Below are 20,221 nucleotides of genomic sequence, written 5' to 3'. Positions count from 1 at the left end.
GTACAAGCAGTAAACTGTAGAGTGCTGTAAGTGTATAACTTTTAGGATAGAGTGATAGAAGTAACATTGAGTAGTGTAGTGCTTGTGTCAAATTAGTAAGGATGGAGAGAATGAGAGGTGAAGGCATACGGATGCCAGAGCTGAACCATTCTTACAGAAGACCACACGTTTTCAAGGATAACTCCTGGAAACTTGCAGTCAAAAACGGGGGTTTTTTAGTTGGTAGAAATCCAACACTACCTGGTGTCACGGGACACTGGGTGTCTTCGAGAAGATTTTTTATCCTCCAGCAGCCGCCGGGCAAACAAAAAAAAAGCAGTTGAACCAGTCTTAGTCGGAAAGCACGGGAGATCACTTCGCCCACTGCCTCATCGCCTTTGATAATGTCCACCGCAGTTGTGGACGAAACGTCAGGAAGAAATTCCCATAGACCACGGCTTCAAAGCCCGGAAAACATTCCTAAATGAGAATGAAGGTACTTCCAACCTACCTTAGCCTATCTGAAGCCGCTAAAAATACGTATTTAAACTTTGCTATTGCAATGTCGCCCTCTAGCGGCCATTTTGCAAACTTGAAAGTAATTTCCAGCCATTTCCCTGAGCCACGTTACTTACATATTTCTTTACTTGAAATCGATGCGACTAATAGTTTGTGAGATACGGCCGACCACCTCTCTTAGTGGCCCACCCTGTACAGCGACTTACGGTTGGCACCTGCTCCTCCTCGGGATGATGCGCAGGCTGCAGCTCCTGGTAGGAGTCGTCGGAGGATCGTCTGCTTCCTGCGCCGCAGACGGCGCGTCGCAGGGCGCTTGTCACCAGCGCCCAGCATAGCCCGCAACGGCGACGAGCAGCGGGTCCGCCACTGAGTCGCCTGCGCCCCGCCGCTACGCCGCCCGTCACCTGCCGGCCGCTAGCGCCATCCCCGCAGCACGCCACTGCGGGCGCCTACGACGATGCCACCCGGAGTGCGCCGCTTTGGGCACGCCGGACGCACACCAATCGTTCCGGCTTTACGTCCGCATTTTCCGATTGCGGATCCTTAACCACCCAGGAACTGAAACAACGAATTTCCCACAGTCAGATCAGTTACATCGAAATCCGCTTACTTAATGTTTATCCTCAACAGTTTCCGGAAATGTTAAAACGGCGGCTTTAAGCTTCCATCGACGATGCTGAAAAGCGCGTGAGGCCAAAAACGAAGTTTCGACAACAATGGAGTTGTTACAGATTTTCCTTCACGTTTCCCGAAATATGGAATCTGTACCACTGACAGAAAATCAACAGATTCACTTGGCAAATAATCGTTTTTTTTCATTGCTTCGGAAAACGCAAAGACGTCAGAGCACAGCTACTAGATTATAAAACAATCAGCTTGTCAGACTGTAATTTATTATTAAATGCTGCACACTTTGAACTGAAATTGCGCTCTTTAAAGACTCATTTGATTAGAGTTTAACCCCACTGGTCATGAGAGAAATTTGAATAACTCCAAACTGATATGAATAAACTTGCTTTCTATAAACACATCTCATTTGCTTTTTTCGAAAGCCAATCAAAGCAAAGATTTGTATCGATATCTGAATAAAACGTCCCAAAAATGTATTTGACAAACATCAATAGTGATTCATCTAAAATATTTCGCAAAATGCAAAACATTGACAGTATCGTGCCAATAATATGTATTCCAAAAACAACAGCTCAAAATATTTATCGACGTTTCATAAACATCTGCTGCTACTGCGGATTCAATCAAACAATAAATCCATCATCGTGAACGAGAACTGGGCTATACATGCAACGATAACGCGTAAGAACTTTAAATTAGACGAGTGGGAGAAACTTCAATCAATTATAGATAACTTGAATGTAACGTAAAAGTACAATGATCAATCTTGCCACCTAATCTTTACGATTCGGAAATCTGACAAATTAAGTCTCCTCCCAAACATCGAGAAGCATTCGATTCGAATTGATCTCGTTGTACTAGAGGGGAAACCGTTAAGAACTTCGATAAGGAAAAGTTGGTGAATTTTACATACCTGCCGATCACTCCTGAGCCCGGAAACCACCTTTTAACACACCATCACTACTAAACAGTCACATTTGCTTAAACGGCCAATTCGATTGGCACTCTATAATAAACACCGGCACTTTGCATTTGGAATCTGAAAGAACAAAACAATAAAAAACTGAAAATCATCAAAATTAATTAATTATTAAAATCTTCAGGTGATATTAACAGGTCAATTAGTGGCTAGTGATCAATTAGTCACGAAATGGTTCCAAACTCAATGCGTTAGGGAAAAGAAAAACCGGCCAATTGAAGCTTTTGCAACCAAAATACGGGGCGGCAGATGCCTATTAGCTCAAAGTCAACTCAACGCCACTAGATCTACATATTTGAATACCCACAGACGTCATCTATTATTTTATTAAATCTTTTCACACACAAAGTGTTTTGTTGTCGGTTATTTCAGTATAGCGAGTTCTCGTTTTCTGCTTCTACATTAACCGAATGCAGTTCTAAAAGCGAAAAAAAGAACTGAGGTTTTAGAACTACTAGTTTTTACTTCTATACAGTTCCTTTTGTGAAAATTACAGTATCGCATGAAAAGTTTTGCGAGCTTATAAGCGATGGACCATTGGAATTTCTTCCAGACTTCACGGATAGGGTGAACGTTATCGAAGCTCAAAGTCGCCTTCTGGATCCCTCTCCTATCACTGGTTCTTCAACTAGTGCTACTGCTGTATTTATACTATTCGGTGTCTGTGGAACGGTGGTGGGGGAAAGTCGAACGCTGAATAAGAGCGCGCAGATTTTAGGCGACCCGATGAGAAGCGCAATGTTTCTGCACATTTTTTCCCGGAAAACCATTCATAGTTTTATTAAAGCATCGAGTGTTTCTTTCTGAATAATTGTAGATAATCTCAGAAGTATAAGCAACTTGTAGGCTCAGAGTCTAATTTTCCGCCCACAACTTTTGAACGAAATGCACTGACATATTGTTTGCGCAAAAACATTGCTGGTTTAGGCAAATTTTCTTATCCGAAAGTTGAAGGTTTCTGAGGTACAGTGTGTAAAAGTGGAAACCATTTTTTTAACTTCTTAACCAGATTTACTATTACCAAAAAAAATTCTGTTTGGGGATTTTCTAGATAGAAAATTTCAAATTTCCTATTATTTAGCTTGTAGTTCACTTCTTTCTCATTCATTCAGGTCTGGAGCGATTGAAAACATCAGAACTTTTTTGGTGTTCCAACATACAAACTACTACTGATTTTTTGAACTTTGGTGGGCAGTTGGAAAAGTTACTGTTTTCTTGATAAGAAAGTCCCGTAGTCAAAAGTTCTGATGCCTGCAGCTTTCGAGAATACATTTCATGACAACAATTATGAATAGAGAAAAATGTGAATTTGATACGAGATTAAAGTAGCTTTTTGGACAAAATAAAAAATTCGCATGAATTACAGTTGATCCAAATTGAAAAGTACACTCAACTATACAATTAGATCGATTGACCGTCAAAAAATAAACTTATGTGTACTGTACGTTCGTCAGGCATATACTTTAAAATTGTTCACAAATATACAAGGTCTTCAATAAACATGGCAATAATAGAAGTACTGATTTTTCTTATCGAATCTATTTCGTTTCTCTGTAGACTGATGTGATGTCCATTTGAATGTACTTTTTGAATTATGAGTCACTTTCCTCTTGCAAACTTATGGCTTTCCAAAAACCTCTTACAAATTGTATAGAAGTGAAAAAAAATTGATAATTGTATTCTAGGTATAAGCTCAGCTTTTATTCTTAAAATGCACAATGACATTAATTTCTGTCTGTCTAACAGCGAGACGTATTGCATATTAGTTTTCCTTTAATGCATTATCTTAAAACATTTGTTGTGTTGTTTTTATGTCAAAAAAATCTGTATGAACCACTCTTTGCCTTGGACGTCTCCACATAAAAAAATCCAAAGAATGCGTGTAGTGCAGACTTAAATAACACCTTTCAGGGCAGATCTCATCTCAAACCTCAGAAGCTCACAAACTCATCACACTGTCCATTCGTAGTTTTACAAAAAAGTGTCCAACTACCCGAACAAGGAATTTCGAAGAGCAATACATTATTCAAGCGCTTCCTTACATGCTATTGCGAATCCAACCAAACCAATTCGTTTAGATTTCAGAACAAGGTTGAGCTGATCCCATGGTGTTTAGCAGCAACCACTTTTTTCCATTATACCTATTTGCCATTTACGGCCAACGATCATAATCCTCGTGAAATGCCAAGGACCGATCGCAGTTATCACCCTGTAGATAAACGAAACACATACCTTTGCCTAGTTGGACACGAAATGAGGTTGAAACTATTAAAGAAACCAATCGCAGGTATTTTAACGGCTAGTTTTTGACGGTCGAAACAATGAAATGTGTTAGGTTCTGGGTGATATTGGAATTTATAAATCAGTAGATTTCCTCCTGTACGATCTGGAGTTGAGGTAATATCAGCTGCAGTATTTTGTTCGAATAGGCTAAAGACTAAAATTTGTAGTGCCGTAGGACAACCAATTTTTTTTACAAGATAATTTTCTCAAAGCATATAAAATATAAAGGGTAAAATGAATGAAGAATGCAGTATATTTGGCATGATTCTATAAACAGATGTGCAAAATTGCGCTGATTTATTGACAAAAATTGATTCTGATCATAAATTTCATCCTCAATCAGCTAATTTCGCTGATGCATGATAAAAAAATTAGCTGAATTAACTATCAAGCAAATCGTAGTGCCAAAAGCGTGGGCACACCGTAACAAATGTAAAAATAGCCCGGTTTTGATAATGAGCATTTTCCGATAACGCGTCGGAAAATCTGATATTCTTTTACCTCAGCATTCACAAGAGGATCGGCGCTTTCAATTTAGCAAAACAATTTATTGAGGAAAAATGTTGGCCAGGTTGGATCAATGTTATTTCGTTAGCTACAACCTAAAACATTTTGCTAATTTTGCCGATTTTTCCACCGACCCGCGTCAGGATGCCTGTGAAAATTCGCAGGCAATGCCGTTTTTCCTTTTTGCCACAATAATAAGGTCAAAAACCTTTGCTTTCCCTTCTCCAAGCTGTTCTCCCCTCATTTCAGGGGCAACCTATACAAACCGCTTATTGCTTTTCATTCGTTATATTTTCATTGAATGCATCTGATTGCTAATCAATAAATCTCGGTCCTGGAGGTTGTTTATCTCATATAGAAACTTGAGCATTAAAAAATGGGAAAACATAAAAATGAATAAAGGAACAATCAGTGCCAGCGAGCCAACTAAATGCTTTCGAAAACATAACTTTTCTTCACTTAATTTTAGTCTTTTCATATTTTTTTGGACAGATTATGATTTACTGATAAATTTGGGATTTAAGATAAATGGTTTGTATGTTTATGCGCGCCTTTTAATTAATATATGGGGCTTAATTTGCAGAAAAACAAAAACATTTTTTACGTGTCTACATTAGATTCCAGGTTCTAAGCATATATAAAATCATACATACCTAGAAAAACCTTTTTTAAGATCAGAAAAAAATTGACGAAACCGTCTTCAATATATGTCCATCTATTTCATTTTAAAATTGGTTTTTCCATCGACCGTTAAAGTCATGCTACTATAAACTCATCCCGTATATAATTCAGCTTTGGAACAACAGCTTTTTACATCCTTGATTAGCTGTTTCACCTCAACAAGGCTTATTTTGTATTTAACCAATGCAACTTTTGTAATGAATTTTAGCAGCTAGGGACAATGTATTTAACGATGATCATTAACTTCGAGATATTGTACTTCGTTGACGGTTAATTAATTTTCAGAAGGTGATTAGGGTCGCCCTGAATGCCCAGCGGTAATAACACTTGGCTTCAAAGTAACAAAACTTTAAATTAACTACAGACTTTCAGGTTACTAAATAAAAATCCCTACAACGTTAGATTTTATTAAGTATTTTCTCTTTTTTAAGTTAAATAAATGAGGAACCAAAAAAGCCGTTGGTTCCATTGCAACTTGTATTTGTCAAAAAAAATTATAAAAGTCATTTAGTTGACAATTTTTTTATCGCACTGAGAGCATAACTTAATATTAAAAGCAACCAAACTGCACATGTTTGTGCCCGTGTAATCACGTTGTTGCGCACTTTTCGCAGCATTACTGATTTCCCATTTTAAGCTGCTTCTCATTGAAACTCAATTTTTAAGTGTCTTTTTTTATTTATTTATTTATCTTCCAGAAATTTTCTAAAATATATTTTTTTCAATACTTTTTCGTACTCTCCAAGTGAGCCCCCATAACCCATCAAAAGGAATAACGCCAAATTTAAATTACCATGTACTTTCATTAATCATACACAAAACAAATTGTTGAAATATGTTTTTTCAAAAAGTCAAAGGCTTGAGGAAGCAATTGCACCAACAACTATCTTTCCTCATTTGGCACGCAATTAAATATGCATAATATATTGCAAATAAAATACGGATTTTGTCATTAATTTAAATGAATATGTCGACTAATTAAAGGCAAGTTTAAAAAACTCATTTATATATACAGGGTTTATAGAAACATAACAAATTCTATAAAAAAATTCCCTTATGGAGAAACAGGCCTCTAAAGCAGCCACCTGAGAATCGATTTTTTTTAAATAACTTTTAGAATACTTCATGCAATTTAATTATTTTTTAAACAATGTAAAATACATCATAGGTCTTAAAAAGGAGCCATGAAAACATTTTTAACATTTCGGGTTGCCAGGGATAGCCTAGGTGGAGGCCAATAATAGATACTTTTTTTTACCCTGCAGAATGAAGACACGAAAATAATGTATTTAGGCAGCTTTAACCTTAGACTAAAAAAGACACTCTTGATTCATATCGATAAACAGAAGGGTTGTGGAGGGAAAAATATTTTTATTGAATACGGATTTTAATGCATGCATTGGTGGTTTTTTTCCATAGAATTTTTTTATATAAACTTGTTATGTTTTTTTAACGTCCTCTGTACAAATCCGAGAGCATGTCCACATATTATTATTATTATGTCTAGAGATTGTGAAAAAAAAATTAATTAATTTAAACAGACTTTCTCTAGTTTATTTTGCTTTTGCAACAAACCCATTCCATATGCTCCCGTGGAAACTGCGCGTTTACATTAAAATAGGTCATAACTAATCTAACAATTCTGGATTACACCCCATGGGGGCTTGAGGAAAAAATAACCCATTCTTCAGTCAACTAACAGTTTCCTATCTCAATAATATTTTCGCGTAATTTAATGGACATATTAATCACTGATGAATAGCGCGCATTGTCAGAAATGGGCGATTTCCTCTAACAGCTGAAGCATTTCAAAAATTGTTATGTTACAGCTGTTTCTTAATAGAACTTTGCATAGTTTCTAAGGTGTAGGAGTTTTCGCTGTCACAGCTGAATTAGCGTTCAACGAAACTTGAAATTTGATCACGACAATTCAATTTTTATCTGAATTATGCATCATTTTGTTTATGTTTAAAAAATCCGTATCAGCAATTCAAAATTATCTACAGGGTGACAATTTGAAAGTAGAAAAAGATTAGCTATGAACATTATGAAAATTCAATTGTCTCATGAAAGTATTTTGTATTACAAAATATTATAAATGTGGGTTCTTAAACAGTTTGTTTTCAAGTGTAAAAATATATTATTTTTCCATTTACCTAATACTTGTACTACCAACTACAATCGTCTTATTCCGGCTGAATACCTTATTAAAATTAATGACACGTTTATATTGTTTAAAAAAAGTGCTTGAACCTATTGGTTATTTTGTCACATTGAAGGAAAACTTCCGAAAGTTATTTATGCGAAACTGTTAAATAAACTGTCTAATAAACTAAATTTATTCATTGAATTTTGCTCTTCAAATTTTGGTTTTATTGTCATCAGTTTCGCAATATTCGCTTTGAGAGTTTAAAAATCATAACAAAATTTCGTTTGTCCTGCGATAAGATACACAACAGAATCATGCATTATCTATTTTTTGTTAAAATCTATAGCTTATTCTAGTTGCTATATTATCTATCTAACTGGGCTATTTAAGGTGCGAATGTGTAAATTTCGTTGATGTATTTTCTTTTGTTTTCTATACTTCATTTGTGAGAAAGCGAAGTATTTAATATTTCTTCAATCGATTGAAAAAGTGTTATGGTATAAAAAGGCAGGTGACAATGTAACGACTTCTGCAAAATAAGAACACTTGCTCGATAATATTCTCAATTTTATACTGGAAAAATGCATTTTGTATATTTATCTTTGTTTTCCGAACCACTAAGAAACAACACATGCGGTATTCCTAATATACGCATATGCTTTTGCAAAATAACGCGCAGCAGTTTCAACAGCTCAAGTTTATTTTCGTATTTCAATAACAACATATTTACATTGCCCATTACGCTACTTTTCCATAAAAATAAAATAAAACAGCCAATACCGACGTCATTTACGTTAACTGGACTAGTCTGGGATTGATTGAAATCAAACATTTTTGCTGGAACCAGCTCGAAATTTGTAAAACGGGTTGAGAAAATAAACAAACTTTAAAAGTTTCTAAAACTAGCAATGTTTTCCACTCTATCACCGATAAGTAAAGAGTCGTCCACCTCTTAGTTAATGCCAATATATACTAACACATTGATTATTAACTTAAAAATTAGCCAACTCTTGAACGACCAGAAAATATAAAATCACAGACTCTTAAAACACTAGAACATGAAAAAGAAGCCACTTTAGGTTCCTCTAAAAGGTACCCGAATATTTACGGAAAACTGTTACCGTTAAATTTCAAAAATTCTCCAACATTCTGATCGTAAACACAGCCTACTGACGCAGTTGACAAGTTATGACATATTTACACACATGAACTATTATTGTACGGGACAGTGGAACTTTTATCTATTCAACTGCCAAAAAGTTAACGTACTTTAATTGGCTGCAGAAACCACCGACAGGCAATCAACACATTGCAATTCCCCATATTAATAAGCTCAATTAACCAGTCTAAGGTTGACTAAAATTAGTGCCTCTGGTTCCACTTCTAATCCAAATTGATTCGTTTGCCGGTTATGCAAGCAAGTCCCAGCTATTTTCGTCTGATGGATGCGGATCTGGTGGGATGGGAGGTCTAAGGTTAATTGCTTTCGTTGTTTGTTACCTACTTGAACTGCAATAATTAATTGGGGCCAATTTAATTTATCGTTTTGAGTGGCCTAACGAGGACCAAACAGTTCTATAGTATAGTTGCCCACCTAATTTACTTAATTTAGAAAGTGATTTTGCTTTGATCTTAGATAAAACCAACCTCGGTGAAAACGAAATTATTTGTCCAGTACTCAAAATGCCGATAACGCCTGGGATTCAGTTAAGGCTTCCAATACACTGATGTTAATTTTTAGTGCTTTTCAGTAAATTTCGCAATTTTTTGAGAATAATTTCATGAAAATTTTACACGATTTGGTACTTTTTTCTGCAAATGTTGCTTCTTTAGAACAATTTCTTTGATGGTTATTTTTATGCTAAGGTCTTCGAAAGTGAACGCATACAACAATGACAATTTATGCTAACTTTTACAAAATATTTTAGTAAATTTAGGGACGGTTTGTAAATTACGTAGACAATTTTTGTGAATTGGACTAACGAATTGAACCCTCAAAACAATCAACAAGAATAATTTTATTTGAAAAAAGATACTTATTTCTTTGCAGTTTTGACACAAAAATCGAAATTTGAATGTGAAGAACGAATTGAACTTGGCTGTTCATTTTTCCACCACTGAATAGACAGAATTAAATAAATATTTCTTAAGTGAGAGATTATTTGGAAAATATCACCCCACACTCCGGTTTGTCGAATAATTTGAGGATTTAAAGCTATATTTTTACACACAAAACAGAACTAACCTCTGCAGCAGGTCAATAATACTAATATTGAAATCGAGTTTTCGAGAGTCCCGTACAGTAAAACTGGAAAATTTACAATGTTATTATAAATTAATGGTGTTCATTTTAGTATCGAGTGAAACAAGGCAATTTGTTAAATCCATGAACGAGGAAGAGAAGAAAAACAAGACATATCAAAACTGTCGTTGAAGGGGTGTGTTCCCACTACACTTCAGCGGTTGATTATCTTTTTCTAAAACACACATTGAGGCATTTGCCTTGTTCCACTCATGAATTCGTCGACGTGACGTTGTATGCTACAACATTAATATTTGTTTGGAGTTAATAATAATATAGTGTTTCTTACTGACATCTAGAAAATTTAAGACAATCGACCATAGTGAAAAGCCAGAATCAGCCTGGGTGTAAGTTAAATTATTCTTCCAGTACTGAAAATGCCGATAATCCCTGATATTTAATTCAGGCCTTCGAGCCAGTGATAGTGAGTTTTCTTTTTGTTGATTCAAGATCCTTCTCAATATTTTGAGCACACTTTCAACAAACATTTGCAAGATTTAGTACTTTTTCCTGCAAATATTGTCTCTCTTGAACATTTTCGTAGAAATAATGCACCTGTAATAAATACCCCATGGAGTTGATACAGTGGTTATTTTCAATGCCAGGATATTCAAAGCAGAAAAGGGCTAAAGCATACCTTGACATTTAACGGAACAATGACCATTTTAGAAACATTTACAAAACATTTCAGCTTTATGAACGCTTTCTAACTTCGAAGACAGTTTTTATTAATTGAACTAACGAATTGAATCGTTCCATAACAAAATTACATTTCTGGCCTGAACGAATGCCCAACTCGCAAAGACGACTAAATAAAGAAAAAAAAATTGAATCTTCGAAATAATAAAAAAGATTCACTTTCTTTGGAAAAAGGTACAATCGTTTAGTTTTTGTACAGTTTTCGTGCAAAAGGCCAATTTAATTAGATAATTCAGTTTTATAAACGTTTTGCAAATTATGTAGAATATTTTTGTTAAGTAAAGAGGCGAATTGATTCGGAAAAGCCATCAATAAGAAGACTTTTTTCGGAAAAAGATGCAAGCATCCACTAACTGGAGTTAAAGTGTGGAAATACAGGGTAATTAAATTTTTTTTTGGGGTAATAGGGGCTCTTGGAGAGTACGAGAAAAATATTGAAAAACTCCTTGAAGATATTAGCAGTGGAAAATCGAATTTCAACGTCCATTCGTCCTGATTTCGCCGACAATACTACTATGAGTTTGCACTTAAAATTCAATCGTCTATTTTTCTTAAATGTTACCTAAAAAATTCAGCTTTTAGCCCAATAGTCAAGGTGGTTATCATTTCTGGCTAGACAGATTAGAAATACGAAAATAGAAACGTAAATCAGAAAGCATGCTTAAAAATACCCGTAACTTACTTGTTGGCACAATAAGGTGGTTCATTTGATTAACGTACGATTAGTCAGTTAACAACTGTTTTATTCCGATATCTGTCGTCACCCGCGCCTTTTTTCTTATATCGTCATATACTGAGTGATTGCGAAAAACGACTACGTGTATTTTTTTAGTCGCACAGTTTGAGTCTTTTGTGTGTGTTTTTCTACGTGAAAAAGTGCTAACTCACTCTAATCTAAGCAAAACTTTAAGCAAACGACCGTTTGAAAAACAATCCCAGAAAATGTAATCTTATCTCACCTACTTTCAATCAATGCAAATAATTTAAACGTGGAGATAAATACGTAATTTATTTAACATGCTTCAACCACCGAGCAATTATATATTAATATTACATTACAACGTATGCGGAGATATTTGTTTTAATTCCATAAAATGAATGAACAATTAGCACACTTGGTATTCATAAATTCGAGCATTTGCATGCATGAGATTTCTCCAGGATTAGATTCAATTCATTATGGAATTGAAACGTCATGAAATAAAGTTAATCCTTAAATTACATATTATGTAAATGGGTTCATTAAATCTTGTTAAATGGAATTTAATACAATGGCAACGTCTCAATATACTAGATAGACGCTGGCACTTTAGAGCATTTGAATGAAAATTGGTAATTAGGTTGGTTCTTAGAAATTACTGTCTGCGTTAGGGCAAAATTAAATTATTTGAAGAGACTGGAGAATATACATCGATGCTTACCTATATGGACTTGGTCATGTAAAAAGAAGGGACAATAATTAAACATTATGTCATGCACATATTTGGGTTTTTTCTAGGTAGAAGTTAATAAAAACTGCCAATTTTTCATGAAGATTTTGTGTTTAATGCAAAGTTTCCGAAAGAAAATAACTAAACGTATACGAAAGGTTGAGTTTTTAGGAAACTTTTATTTCATCAATCACCGGTGATGTCTGGTTTTATTATAGAATGAAAACAGTTCTGAGGAATAAACAAAATAGGTACTATTATCTCGAAAAAAATAATTATTAAAAAATAATAATTATAAATTAAGAGAGAAATTTTCCATGATAAAATGTAACTTTTTTTAAACTGTTTCTAAGCTTTACGATCTTAATTTCAAATAGTGAATTGGTAAGAAATAGAAAGCGTGTTCAACCTAGACCGACCAACGAAGACTGCATGACTACCTACGACAAATTAAACTAAAACAACTTAGCCAAAAATTAGCAACAGGCAAGAGAGACCTTTAACACATTTTTATTATTCAGATTGCTTATCCAGAACGATAATCTCTAGAATTTGCTGCCTTTGTGGGTGTAGTAGTTTACACGGACATCGTCTATAAAAAATGTTCAAAGGCAAATTTTCAGGATTTGTAATTCGTATTTTCAAAATTCACTAAAAATAACACATATCACGTTTACAACATTATTTAACAGAAAGTGACCAAATAAACCAAACAATTCGGGACCACCACAGTTAATAGGAAAACGCAACTATTTTCTTATTAATTAACAGAACACTTGTGTATGAAATCAAACATTTTAGATTATCAAAGCGCTTTAAATAGGTACCTCGAATTTTACATCGTTTTCATGGCAAAAAGAACGGGGAATTCAACGAGCTCAGGAATAGATCCGAAGGATTCTGAGATGAAATTACTGAAAAATATGGATTATTTTGGACGATCACGACCTTTCATTGGTAATATTTTATTATAATAATTTAATTAATTAATTAAATTTTAATTAAATAAGACGTGTTGCAAAAATGTCCCTACACTCTATAAACGTTTTAACTAAATCGCATCATTTCGAATATACAAGGTGTTTCATGAGGAAGGGGCATTATTTTAACCGCGTATTCTACTCCAAAAAAAAACCCCAGTTTGCTTTAAAACCAATACCACAAAAGCACCAAGATGCTTCGTTACGGATTTACAAGGTGTTGAATTTTCTTTTAAAAACATGCACAATAATTAAATAAATTAGTAAATTTCTTCAAAACGCATGGAGATATTTTAACGAAATTTTCCAGGGATCTAGCTAGGGAAGACGCATGTTTTGCAATAAAATAATTTTGTCAATTTTTGCCAGTTGCGTGTAAATCTGCATGCGACCGAATCTGTTAAAGGAAAAAAATGGTACGTCACTGTATTTTTTAATTATTACAAATTATTTTCTGTGCCTAAGGGCAAAACCTGAAGCTTTTTCAATTTTTGAACCCGGAACGGAGCGGAACGAATAACTACCTTAAATGAGACTTTGACTAAAATAACCCAGTCAGTTATTACAAAGCGATACGAAATTCGCTGTATAGCAGCAAATTACAAAGTTTCTTTTAAATAGCAAAATTTCGAATTTTCACACAAAAAAACACGGAAATTTTCTCGATAAATATCACGTCTAAAGCGCCTGTAGAGAACGCGCCTTTAAAGGGGTTTTGAACATTGAACTTATTGCAAAATTAACTCAGTCCCATCTCGTTCCAGTGATGAAATATCCGCTTAAAAAAAGCGCGTTGCTAAACTTCCTGTGTGTATCTGCCAGAATAAACTTCGCGCTTTTTCACAATATTTGTAGAAGTTATTTATAAATTGATGTCGACAACAAGTAATCGATCGCACATACTTGATATCTCTTATGTGGTGGTTTCACATTTATATCCGGTGACATATTTTATGTACATCCAATCAATTATTATATCACTCTGATAGCGGTGCGTGCTAAAGATTAGCTAGTTCCGTATCTGAAACATGAATTTCCAAACCAGAACAACGCTACAAATTTGAATAGATCTCACAATCAATCGAACAAAATTCTACATTCTGGAACTTTTGACTTTCTAAAGCTTCGCCACTTCCCAGGCTTAATACCCAATACAACCTAATTCTATTCATAACTGGCCTTCTAGAGAATTAGCTTCTATTGTCTTCGCCTCATTGTCTCCAAGTCTATCTATCAAGGATTCCGCATACCCTAAATCCCGAGCAGGTTTTAACACCCCTTTGTGCCTGTGCCGTAGATAATCTTCGACGGGAAAGTTCATATATTTTTTGGAAAGCCATACAAGTCTAAATTCGGCTCTCAAACGGCAAGATTTTCATCTCTACACGCCGATATGTGTCTCTGGAAATCTGCGCTCCGGAAAAAACTCCGGGCATCTATAAAATATTCTTTTCCACTGAATAAACGATAATAGTATCGGTTAGATCTCGAAACGGAGGTTGTAGACGATTTTTGAGGATTCTCCGCATAATTTGCATTTAATGGTCGTACAGAGGAATTGTTATATTTATTTTCCAGAAAATTGTTTCCAATGCATTCACATGCAAAAACGTCAATAAAAAATCATACAATTCCTGCTCGATTTACTTCAATAAATCTCCTAAACTTTTGCCAACTAGTCGCTAGACTAATCCATTAAACCACAATACTCAAATGAAAGTTACACAATTCTGGAAGGAGGTAGAAAAACCACATATATTCCTTCGAACTGCTAAACTATCGCAATAATACGTAATAAATTTAGACATTTATTGGAAAGCAATCCGTTAATATAATATGAGAACGAGATGTTACTTGCCATTCATTGCATTTGTTCAAGCTCAAATATTAAATTAAACTAAAAAGAAGCTAAACAAATGAGTTTAAGCTTTAATACTAATGATATTGTATTTCCTAATCACATAATAGGGTTTTTAAATTAACACTGTTTGTTTCTTTCACTTTATCTATATAATTTATTTTAGAAGTTGTTTTAGTGTGAAGCTATTCTTTTCGCCAAGAAAAACAAGGTTTGTTATTGAAGGCTTTCGAATCGGCAAAAATGCAAACCGCTTTAATATAGGTTCGAATTAAGATTAGGAATAATTTTGGCGGACCAACGTACGATCATTTTTTTTAAATTGCTCGTTACCGCCAATTTTGATAATTTTTATAAAATCAAATTAAGGAATAACGAGTGGCGAAAAAAGAATATACTTACATCACTTAAGTTCAACTGTTTGACTAAACAAACACCTTCGATATTATGGAATATCCTGGATAAGCAAGTGGTAAAAAAATTTACAAAACTTTTATATTAGTTCAAAATTAATGTAGTTTTTTTATAATCTTACACTCAAAACTTCGAAATATTTGCGGTTAATGCAAATCGTGGTCATTTCGGACATTTATTTTGTCCAACAATAATAGAAGAGTATCCAGAATAGTAATTAGTAATTAGTGGTATTTTAACTTTGTACAGCTGTAAAACTAAGTTTCTGCAAAAATTCTGCTTGCGTTCCAATTTTCCATATTGCTGTAGATGCCAATCACGGCTTCTTATGCATCATTTTTTGGGTTATTTTGTCTGCTTTTAAAGCATTGCTTAGATTAACACATGTTTCTACGATTATGCGAGTGGAAGTACTTCGATCTTCTAGTGGCCTTAATTGCCTTAACAAAACAAAATTAATAATTCCCCATTCGTTGCTGCCGCAATTAGTTCCAGTAATTTGAATTCGAATGTCTCAACATCCTTCTTTTGAGAGAGTTGAATTTAAGAATATCATGTTGATCCTCCCTAAACTATTTATCTAATAATAGCTAAGGTATTGAATCGAGTACTGGCATTTTCCAACCTATAGAAACCAGTAATTTAGGGAAAATAAAAAATGATTCATCCATTGTATCCATTCTAGCCTAAATATCACCAAAGCCATATAAATACCATAATATGTATATTCTGCTACTATTAGACATATTGATTTATCGCTCTGTAAATATGTATCTTATATTTACGGAAAGGAGTCAAGGGGACTGTCAAAAACCTGCTTTCAGGGGCCACACAATACGATTGGGGTACTTAAATGTGGAACAGATATGCACATCAAATACATTCACAATTATTTGCAGAAGGGGAAACTAACTTGACGAATTCCATACATACATCCAGTATCTAAATTTTGTATTATGCCTTTATCCGAGCGAATTCTAAAAGAATATTCTATCTCTTCTACTTTTTAGATTTATGAACATCAGAACTTAGCGTTAGATGATTCTTTAATCTAGGTAAAAGCTGATGGTTCGTCCCCTTGACATTTAAGACATGAACCAGACGGTTCCTCATATTGAAAATTGCAAAAACCAATCCATCTTTCACCCGCATTCATCGAGAAAAACTTCGACTCTAACCCAAACTAAACCCTCTAGTATTTTATGTTTTTCTCCTAAGTGGAATTTATCAACACGCCCTATTCCTCTTATAGATTTTTATCATTCAACTTGATCACACAAATTTGAATAGCAGTTTTCTTTCAATATACCTAACGTAGATAACAATTTCATTTACATTCTAAAACAGTTAAATTATTAACTCAATAGAAATTTGAATAAAACATAACTGAGCTAATATATTGTGTATTGTTCAAGTATTCCACTTTCAAAAAGGTTTAATTATCACCACTTAAGAGATTATTCGGTTAGTCAATTGAAGAAAGACAAACATTTGTTTATTTACACGCATTATTATAACACGCGTAACGTGTTCAAAGTGTTGCGTGATCGTAATTATAAAGTACTGGAGCGTAAATAATAATCCCTTTTCAAGATTCAATTAGCATGCTTTCTATTCGGCCACTTATTTACCAACAATTTAATGGAGTTCATTCATTTATGACAAGCCCTGTAATTACATATTTCCGAATTGAATATTTAGTTATTCAAAATAGAGCACCCAAACAACATAACATCTGCTAAAAACAGACGAATATGAAAAGTTTCCAGTTCCTTGATGTGATAGATTTTCAGTAAAATCAAAGCGGCTCGGAACCAGATGTGTCAAGTATTTAAATTAAGGTACCACATGTGGGAAAAGGCTGCAAGGTCATTTTTATTTTTAAATAGAAAATTTGATTTCCATGTGATTTTTATCATTTTAGCCGTTACGTTCTGAACATCGATAGATTAACAAAAATGTTTAAAAATCGCACTCAATTATCCGTGTTTCCGAGTGAACAACGCTCTTAAAAAGCTTTCAAGAACCTGTAGAGTACATTGAAACAACCGCCAGTTATTAGTTTTTCTGACTTTTAAGAAAGTTGTCCTCAATGTAACTAACAAAAATTCTTACACTTTCTTAACTTAACCGCCGATCCAAAGCGACCAGTTTCAGCGTGTTTGCAGCTTTTCGTCCTTTCAGGAAGTTTTCAAATGCTGCTTGCGACAGGCATCGGGTAAATTATATAGTCAAATCGATTAGACATAGAGATGGGATATTTACTGAACTTCCAACTATCACCTAAACTCCAGCACCAGACCAGATTTAAACTTGCAGGCTTACACCGCCAACATTTGCTGATTTTAATAATTTGCTGATATTAAATAAAGCACTTAGTATTTGATGATTTCTTAATTTACGGCTGAAATATATACAACCCAATTATTTAAACGAAATTTGTTAAAAACCTTGCAGGAAAAATGTAGAATGAAAAATTTCTCAAGTTCTCTCTGCTTTTTTATTTAAGTTCAGTGATCTGGCATGAAATTATGTTTTATGTTATTTTGCATTTGCAGTTGAAACAGTAAAAAAGTACATTTAATTCCCCTTTTTCTAGTGGACTTGATATTGATGCGATATTAGATTCAATCGGGTAAGATCAAAAAATCGAATAACTATCGCACAAATTAATATTCACCAACTTAAATAGGTAGTAAGATTTGTTTTATGTAATCCCACGTTTAATCAGTTGATAATATTTTCTGGCATTTCGGACTGAAAACATAGCAACTACTAAAACATACTAAAACAAAAAAAAATTCAATAAAAATATAGATAAATAATCTGTATGTCTTGCGATACAAGCTATCGACCGCATCGGTCTTTCTGTTCTCTAAATTTTAATTTTCTTGACTTTAAAAATAGTGTTGACTTTAGAGCAGTAAAGTCAGAATCAGTTGAATGAAATCTTAATTTAGCCTAAACTAAGCAAAATGCAAGTGAAAATAAAATCAATTTTGCTACTTCAATATTTGATTTTTATGGTGCATTGCAAAAATGTGCCAAATTGGCGAAGATTTACATGTTTTCGATACTTAGAATAATCGAAATCAGATACTGAGAAATTAATTTAAATTTTTTTAGATGCTTTTTACAGTAACAGAAAAATATTTCCTGTGGTAATGTTATTTTTATTTTACGAAGAACATTTGCAAATTTTGGAATCGATAAAATCAGTTATGGCACCACTAATTTTTGCCACGTATTTTAACCGTTTTTCAAACAATAAAGGCAAATACATTTTCCGGTGCGAATTTTATATTTTGCATACTTAATTTGAAATTAGTGGTCAAAATCAGTTAATGCTTTATACTGCATTTTTCGGAATATTGACGCCAAATATGTTCGTTCGACGTAAAAGTTAGTTTAAATACGTTTAGGGCTCTCTGATTAGGTACTTTGTCGTTTTGCAAGCATGAACAATTTCCAAATTGCTTGACTAAAAAAATCACAAAATGTTAAAATATATTAGTAATAATATAAAAAACGAAGACGTTATATTAAGTAAACCCATATAAATAAATATTCTTCTTTCACTTTTTTAAATTAATTTCTTTAGACTTTACTTGTCTAAACTTCAGGATTCAAAGGTCTTCAATCTAAACGTAATTAATTTGAGTCATTTTCAGGCTAGAAAATGTTTCTTCTAAATAAACACAGCAAAAATTGCATATTTGGAAAAATTATAGGCTTAAAATTCTGTCGACTTAGTCATTGACTTTGGTAAAAATCGGGAAGAAGATTTTTGTTTTTCTGAAATTCAGGGTTTAAAGATATAAAGTTTAAATTAATTAGTTTCAGTAATTTTTGAGTTTTTGCATTTTTTGCAAGAAAAAAAATCTATATCAAAAAATTGAAAATAAAAAGTCCTCCATATTGTTCATCCCTTCTTATAAAAAATGTAGGTATAGTTCAAGGTAATTAATGTCATATCTGTTCCATTCCTATAGAATAAAAATAAAAATGGCTTGTGAAGGCAGAAAAAAATACATATTTCGAAAGAATGCAAGCGCTGGAGCCGGCTTATGAAACTGATATATTTGCAGGGCGAAGAAACGGTGGTTTGTAACGGTAAAAAGCGACCTAAAGCAAAATGTTCCCAAACGCAATTTCACGCATTCTGTGACTTTCAACATTAATTTTGATGGAAAAAATTCAATTTTCAAAACAAATTCGAGAAAAAAAACATTGTATTCTGGGAGCGATAATCTAACTACAACCGCATCCAGTTTTTTAAAGATTTGCCAAAGTACTTTTCTTTACTACCCTTCTTTAAGTCCCTTATTTTATAATGCCAAACGATAAACTCGGGCCATAAACGTTGAGTTGAATCTGAGCAAAAAAACCTTAAAATATCTGCTGCCCTAAAGTGAAACAAACTTGTACAAAGCCAGCAGTAAACAAAAACACCCATCTAATCCGACGTAACCCATTTAAAGAACCAACAGGTTGATCAAATATGCATTAGGCTAAAACTAACCTAGACAATAGTAAAATTATAGATCCATATATCCAAATGGGACCGAGCACTAAGCGCACACCGAGCGTGGTCACTCGCCGACACTCTCCGAGCTCCGAGCAAGAAGCTGTCGTCTGCAAAGCGCAGTGAGCACCAAATGAGTGGACGTTTCTTTGAAACGCCGGATGTTCTGTGAGAATTTCGTTCAGAAATTTGAAAAGAAACGAGCTGGCCGGGCTGTGACTATGAGCGCGATTCTCGTCTAGAGCAAGCCAAGGAAGTTAGATTCGTAACTGCCTCCTGCTCGGGC

General features: G+C 34.0%; 1 long non-coding RNA gene across 1 annotated transcript in view; it reads right to left on the bottom strand.

The window, feature by feature from the left end:
* Positions 1-20,221, bottom strand: part of LOC109537534 — a 37,166-nt gene extending 16,945 nt beyond the window's left edge. Inside the window, exons 1-3 of the long non-coding RNA XR_007282097.1 lie at positions 19,933-20,221; positions 2,042-2,167; positions 705-1,056 (exon numbers count right to left, since the gene is read on the bottom strand). This is a non-coding gene — a long non-coding RNA (uncharacterized LOC109537534). The remainder of the gene's footprint in view (positions 1-704; positions 1,057-2,041; positions 2,168-19,932) is intronic.

Source organism: Dendroctonus ponderosae, unplaced genomic scaffold (assembly GCF_020466585.1).
Source record: "Dendroctonus ponderosae isolate FM_Combo_2020 unplaced genomic scaffold, Dpon_F_20191213v2 Dpon_F_20191213_8, whole genome shotgun sequence".
Taxonomy (NCBI): Eukaryota; Metazoa; Arthropoda; class Insecta; order Coleoptera; family Curculionidae; genus Dendroctonus; species Dendroctonus ponderosae.
This window is presented reverse-complemented; position numbering and strand designations above follow the sequence as displayed.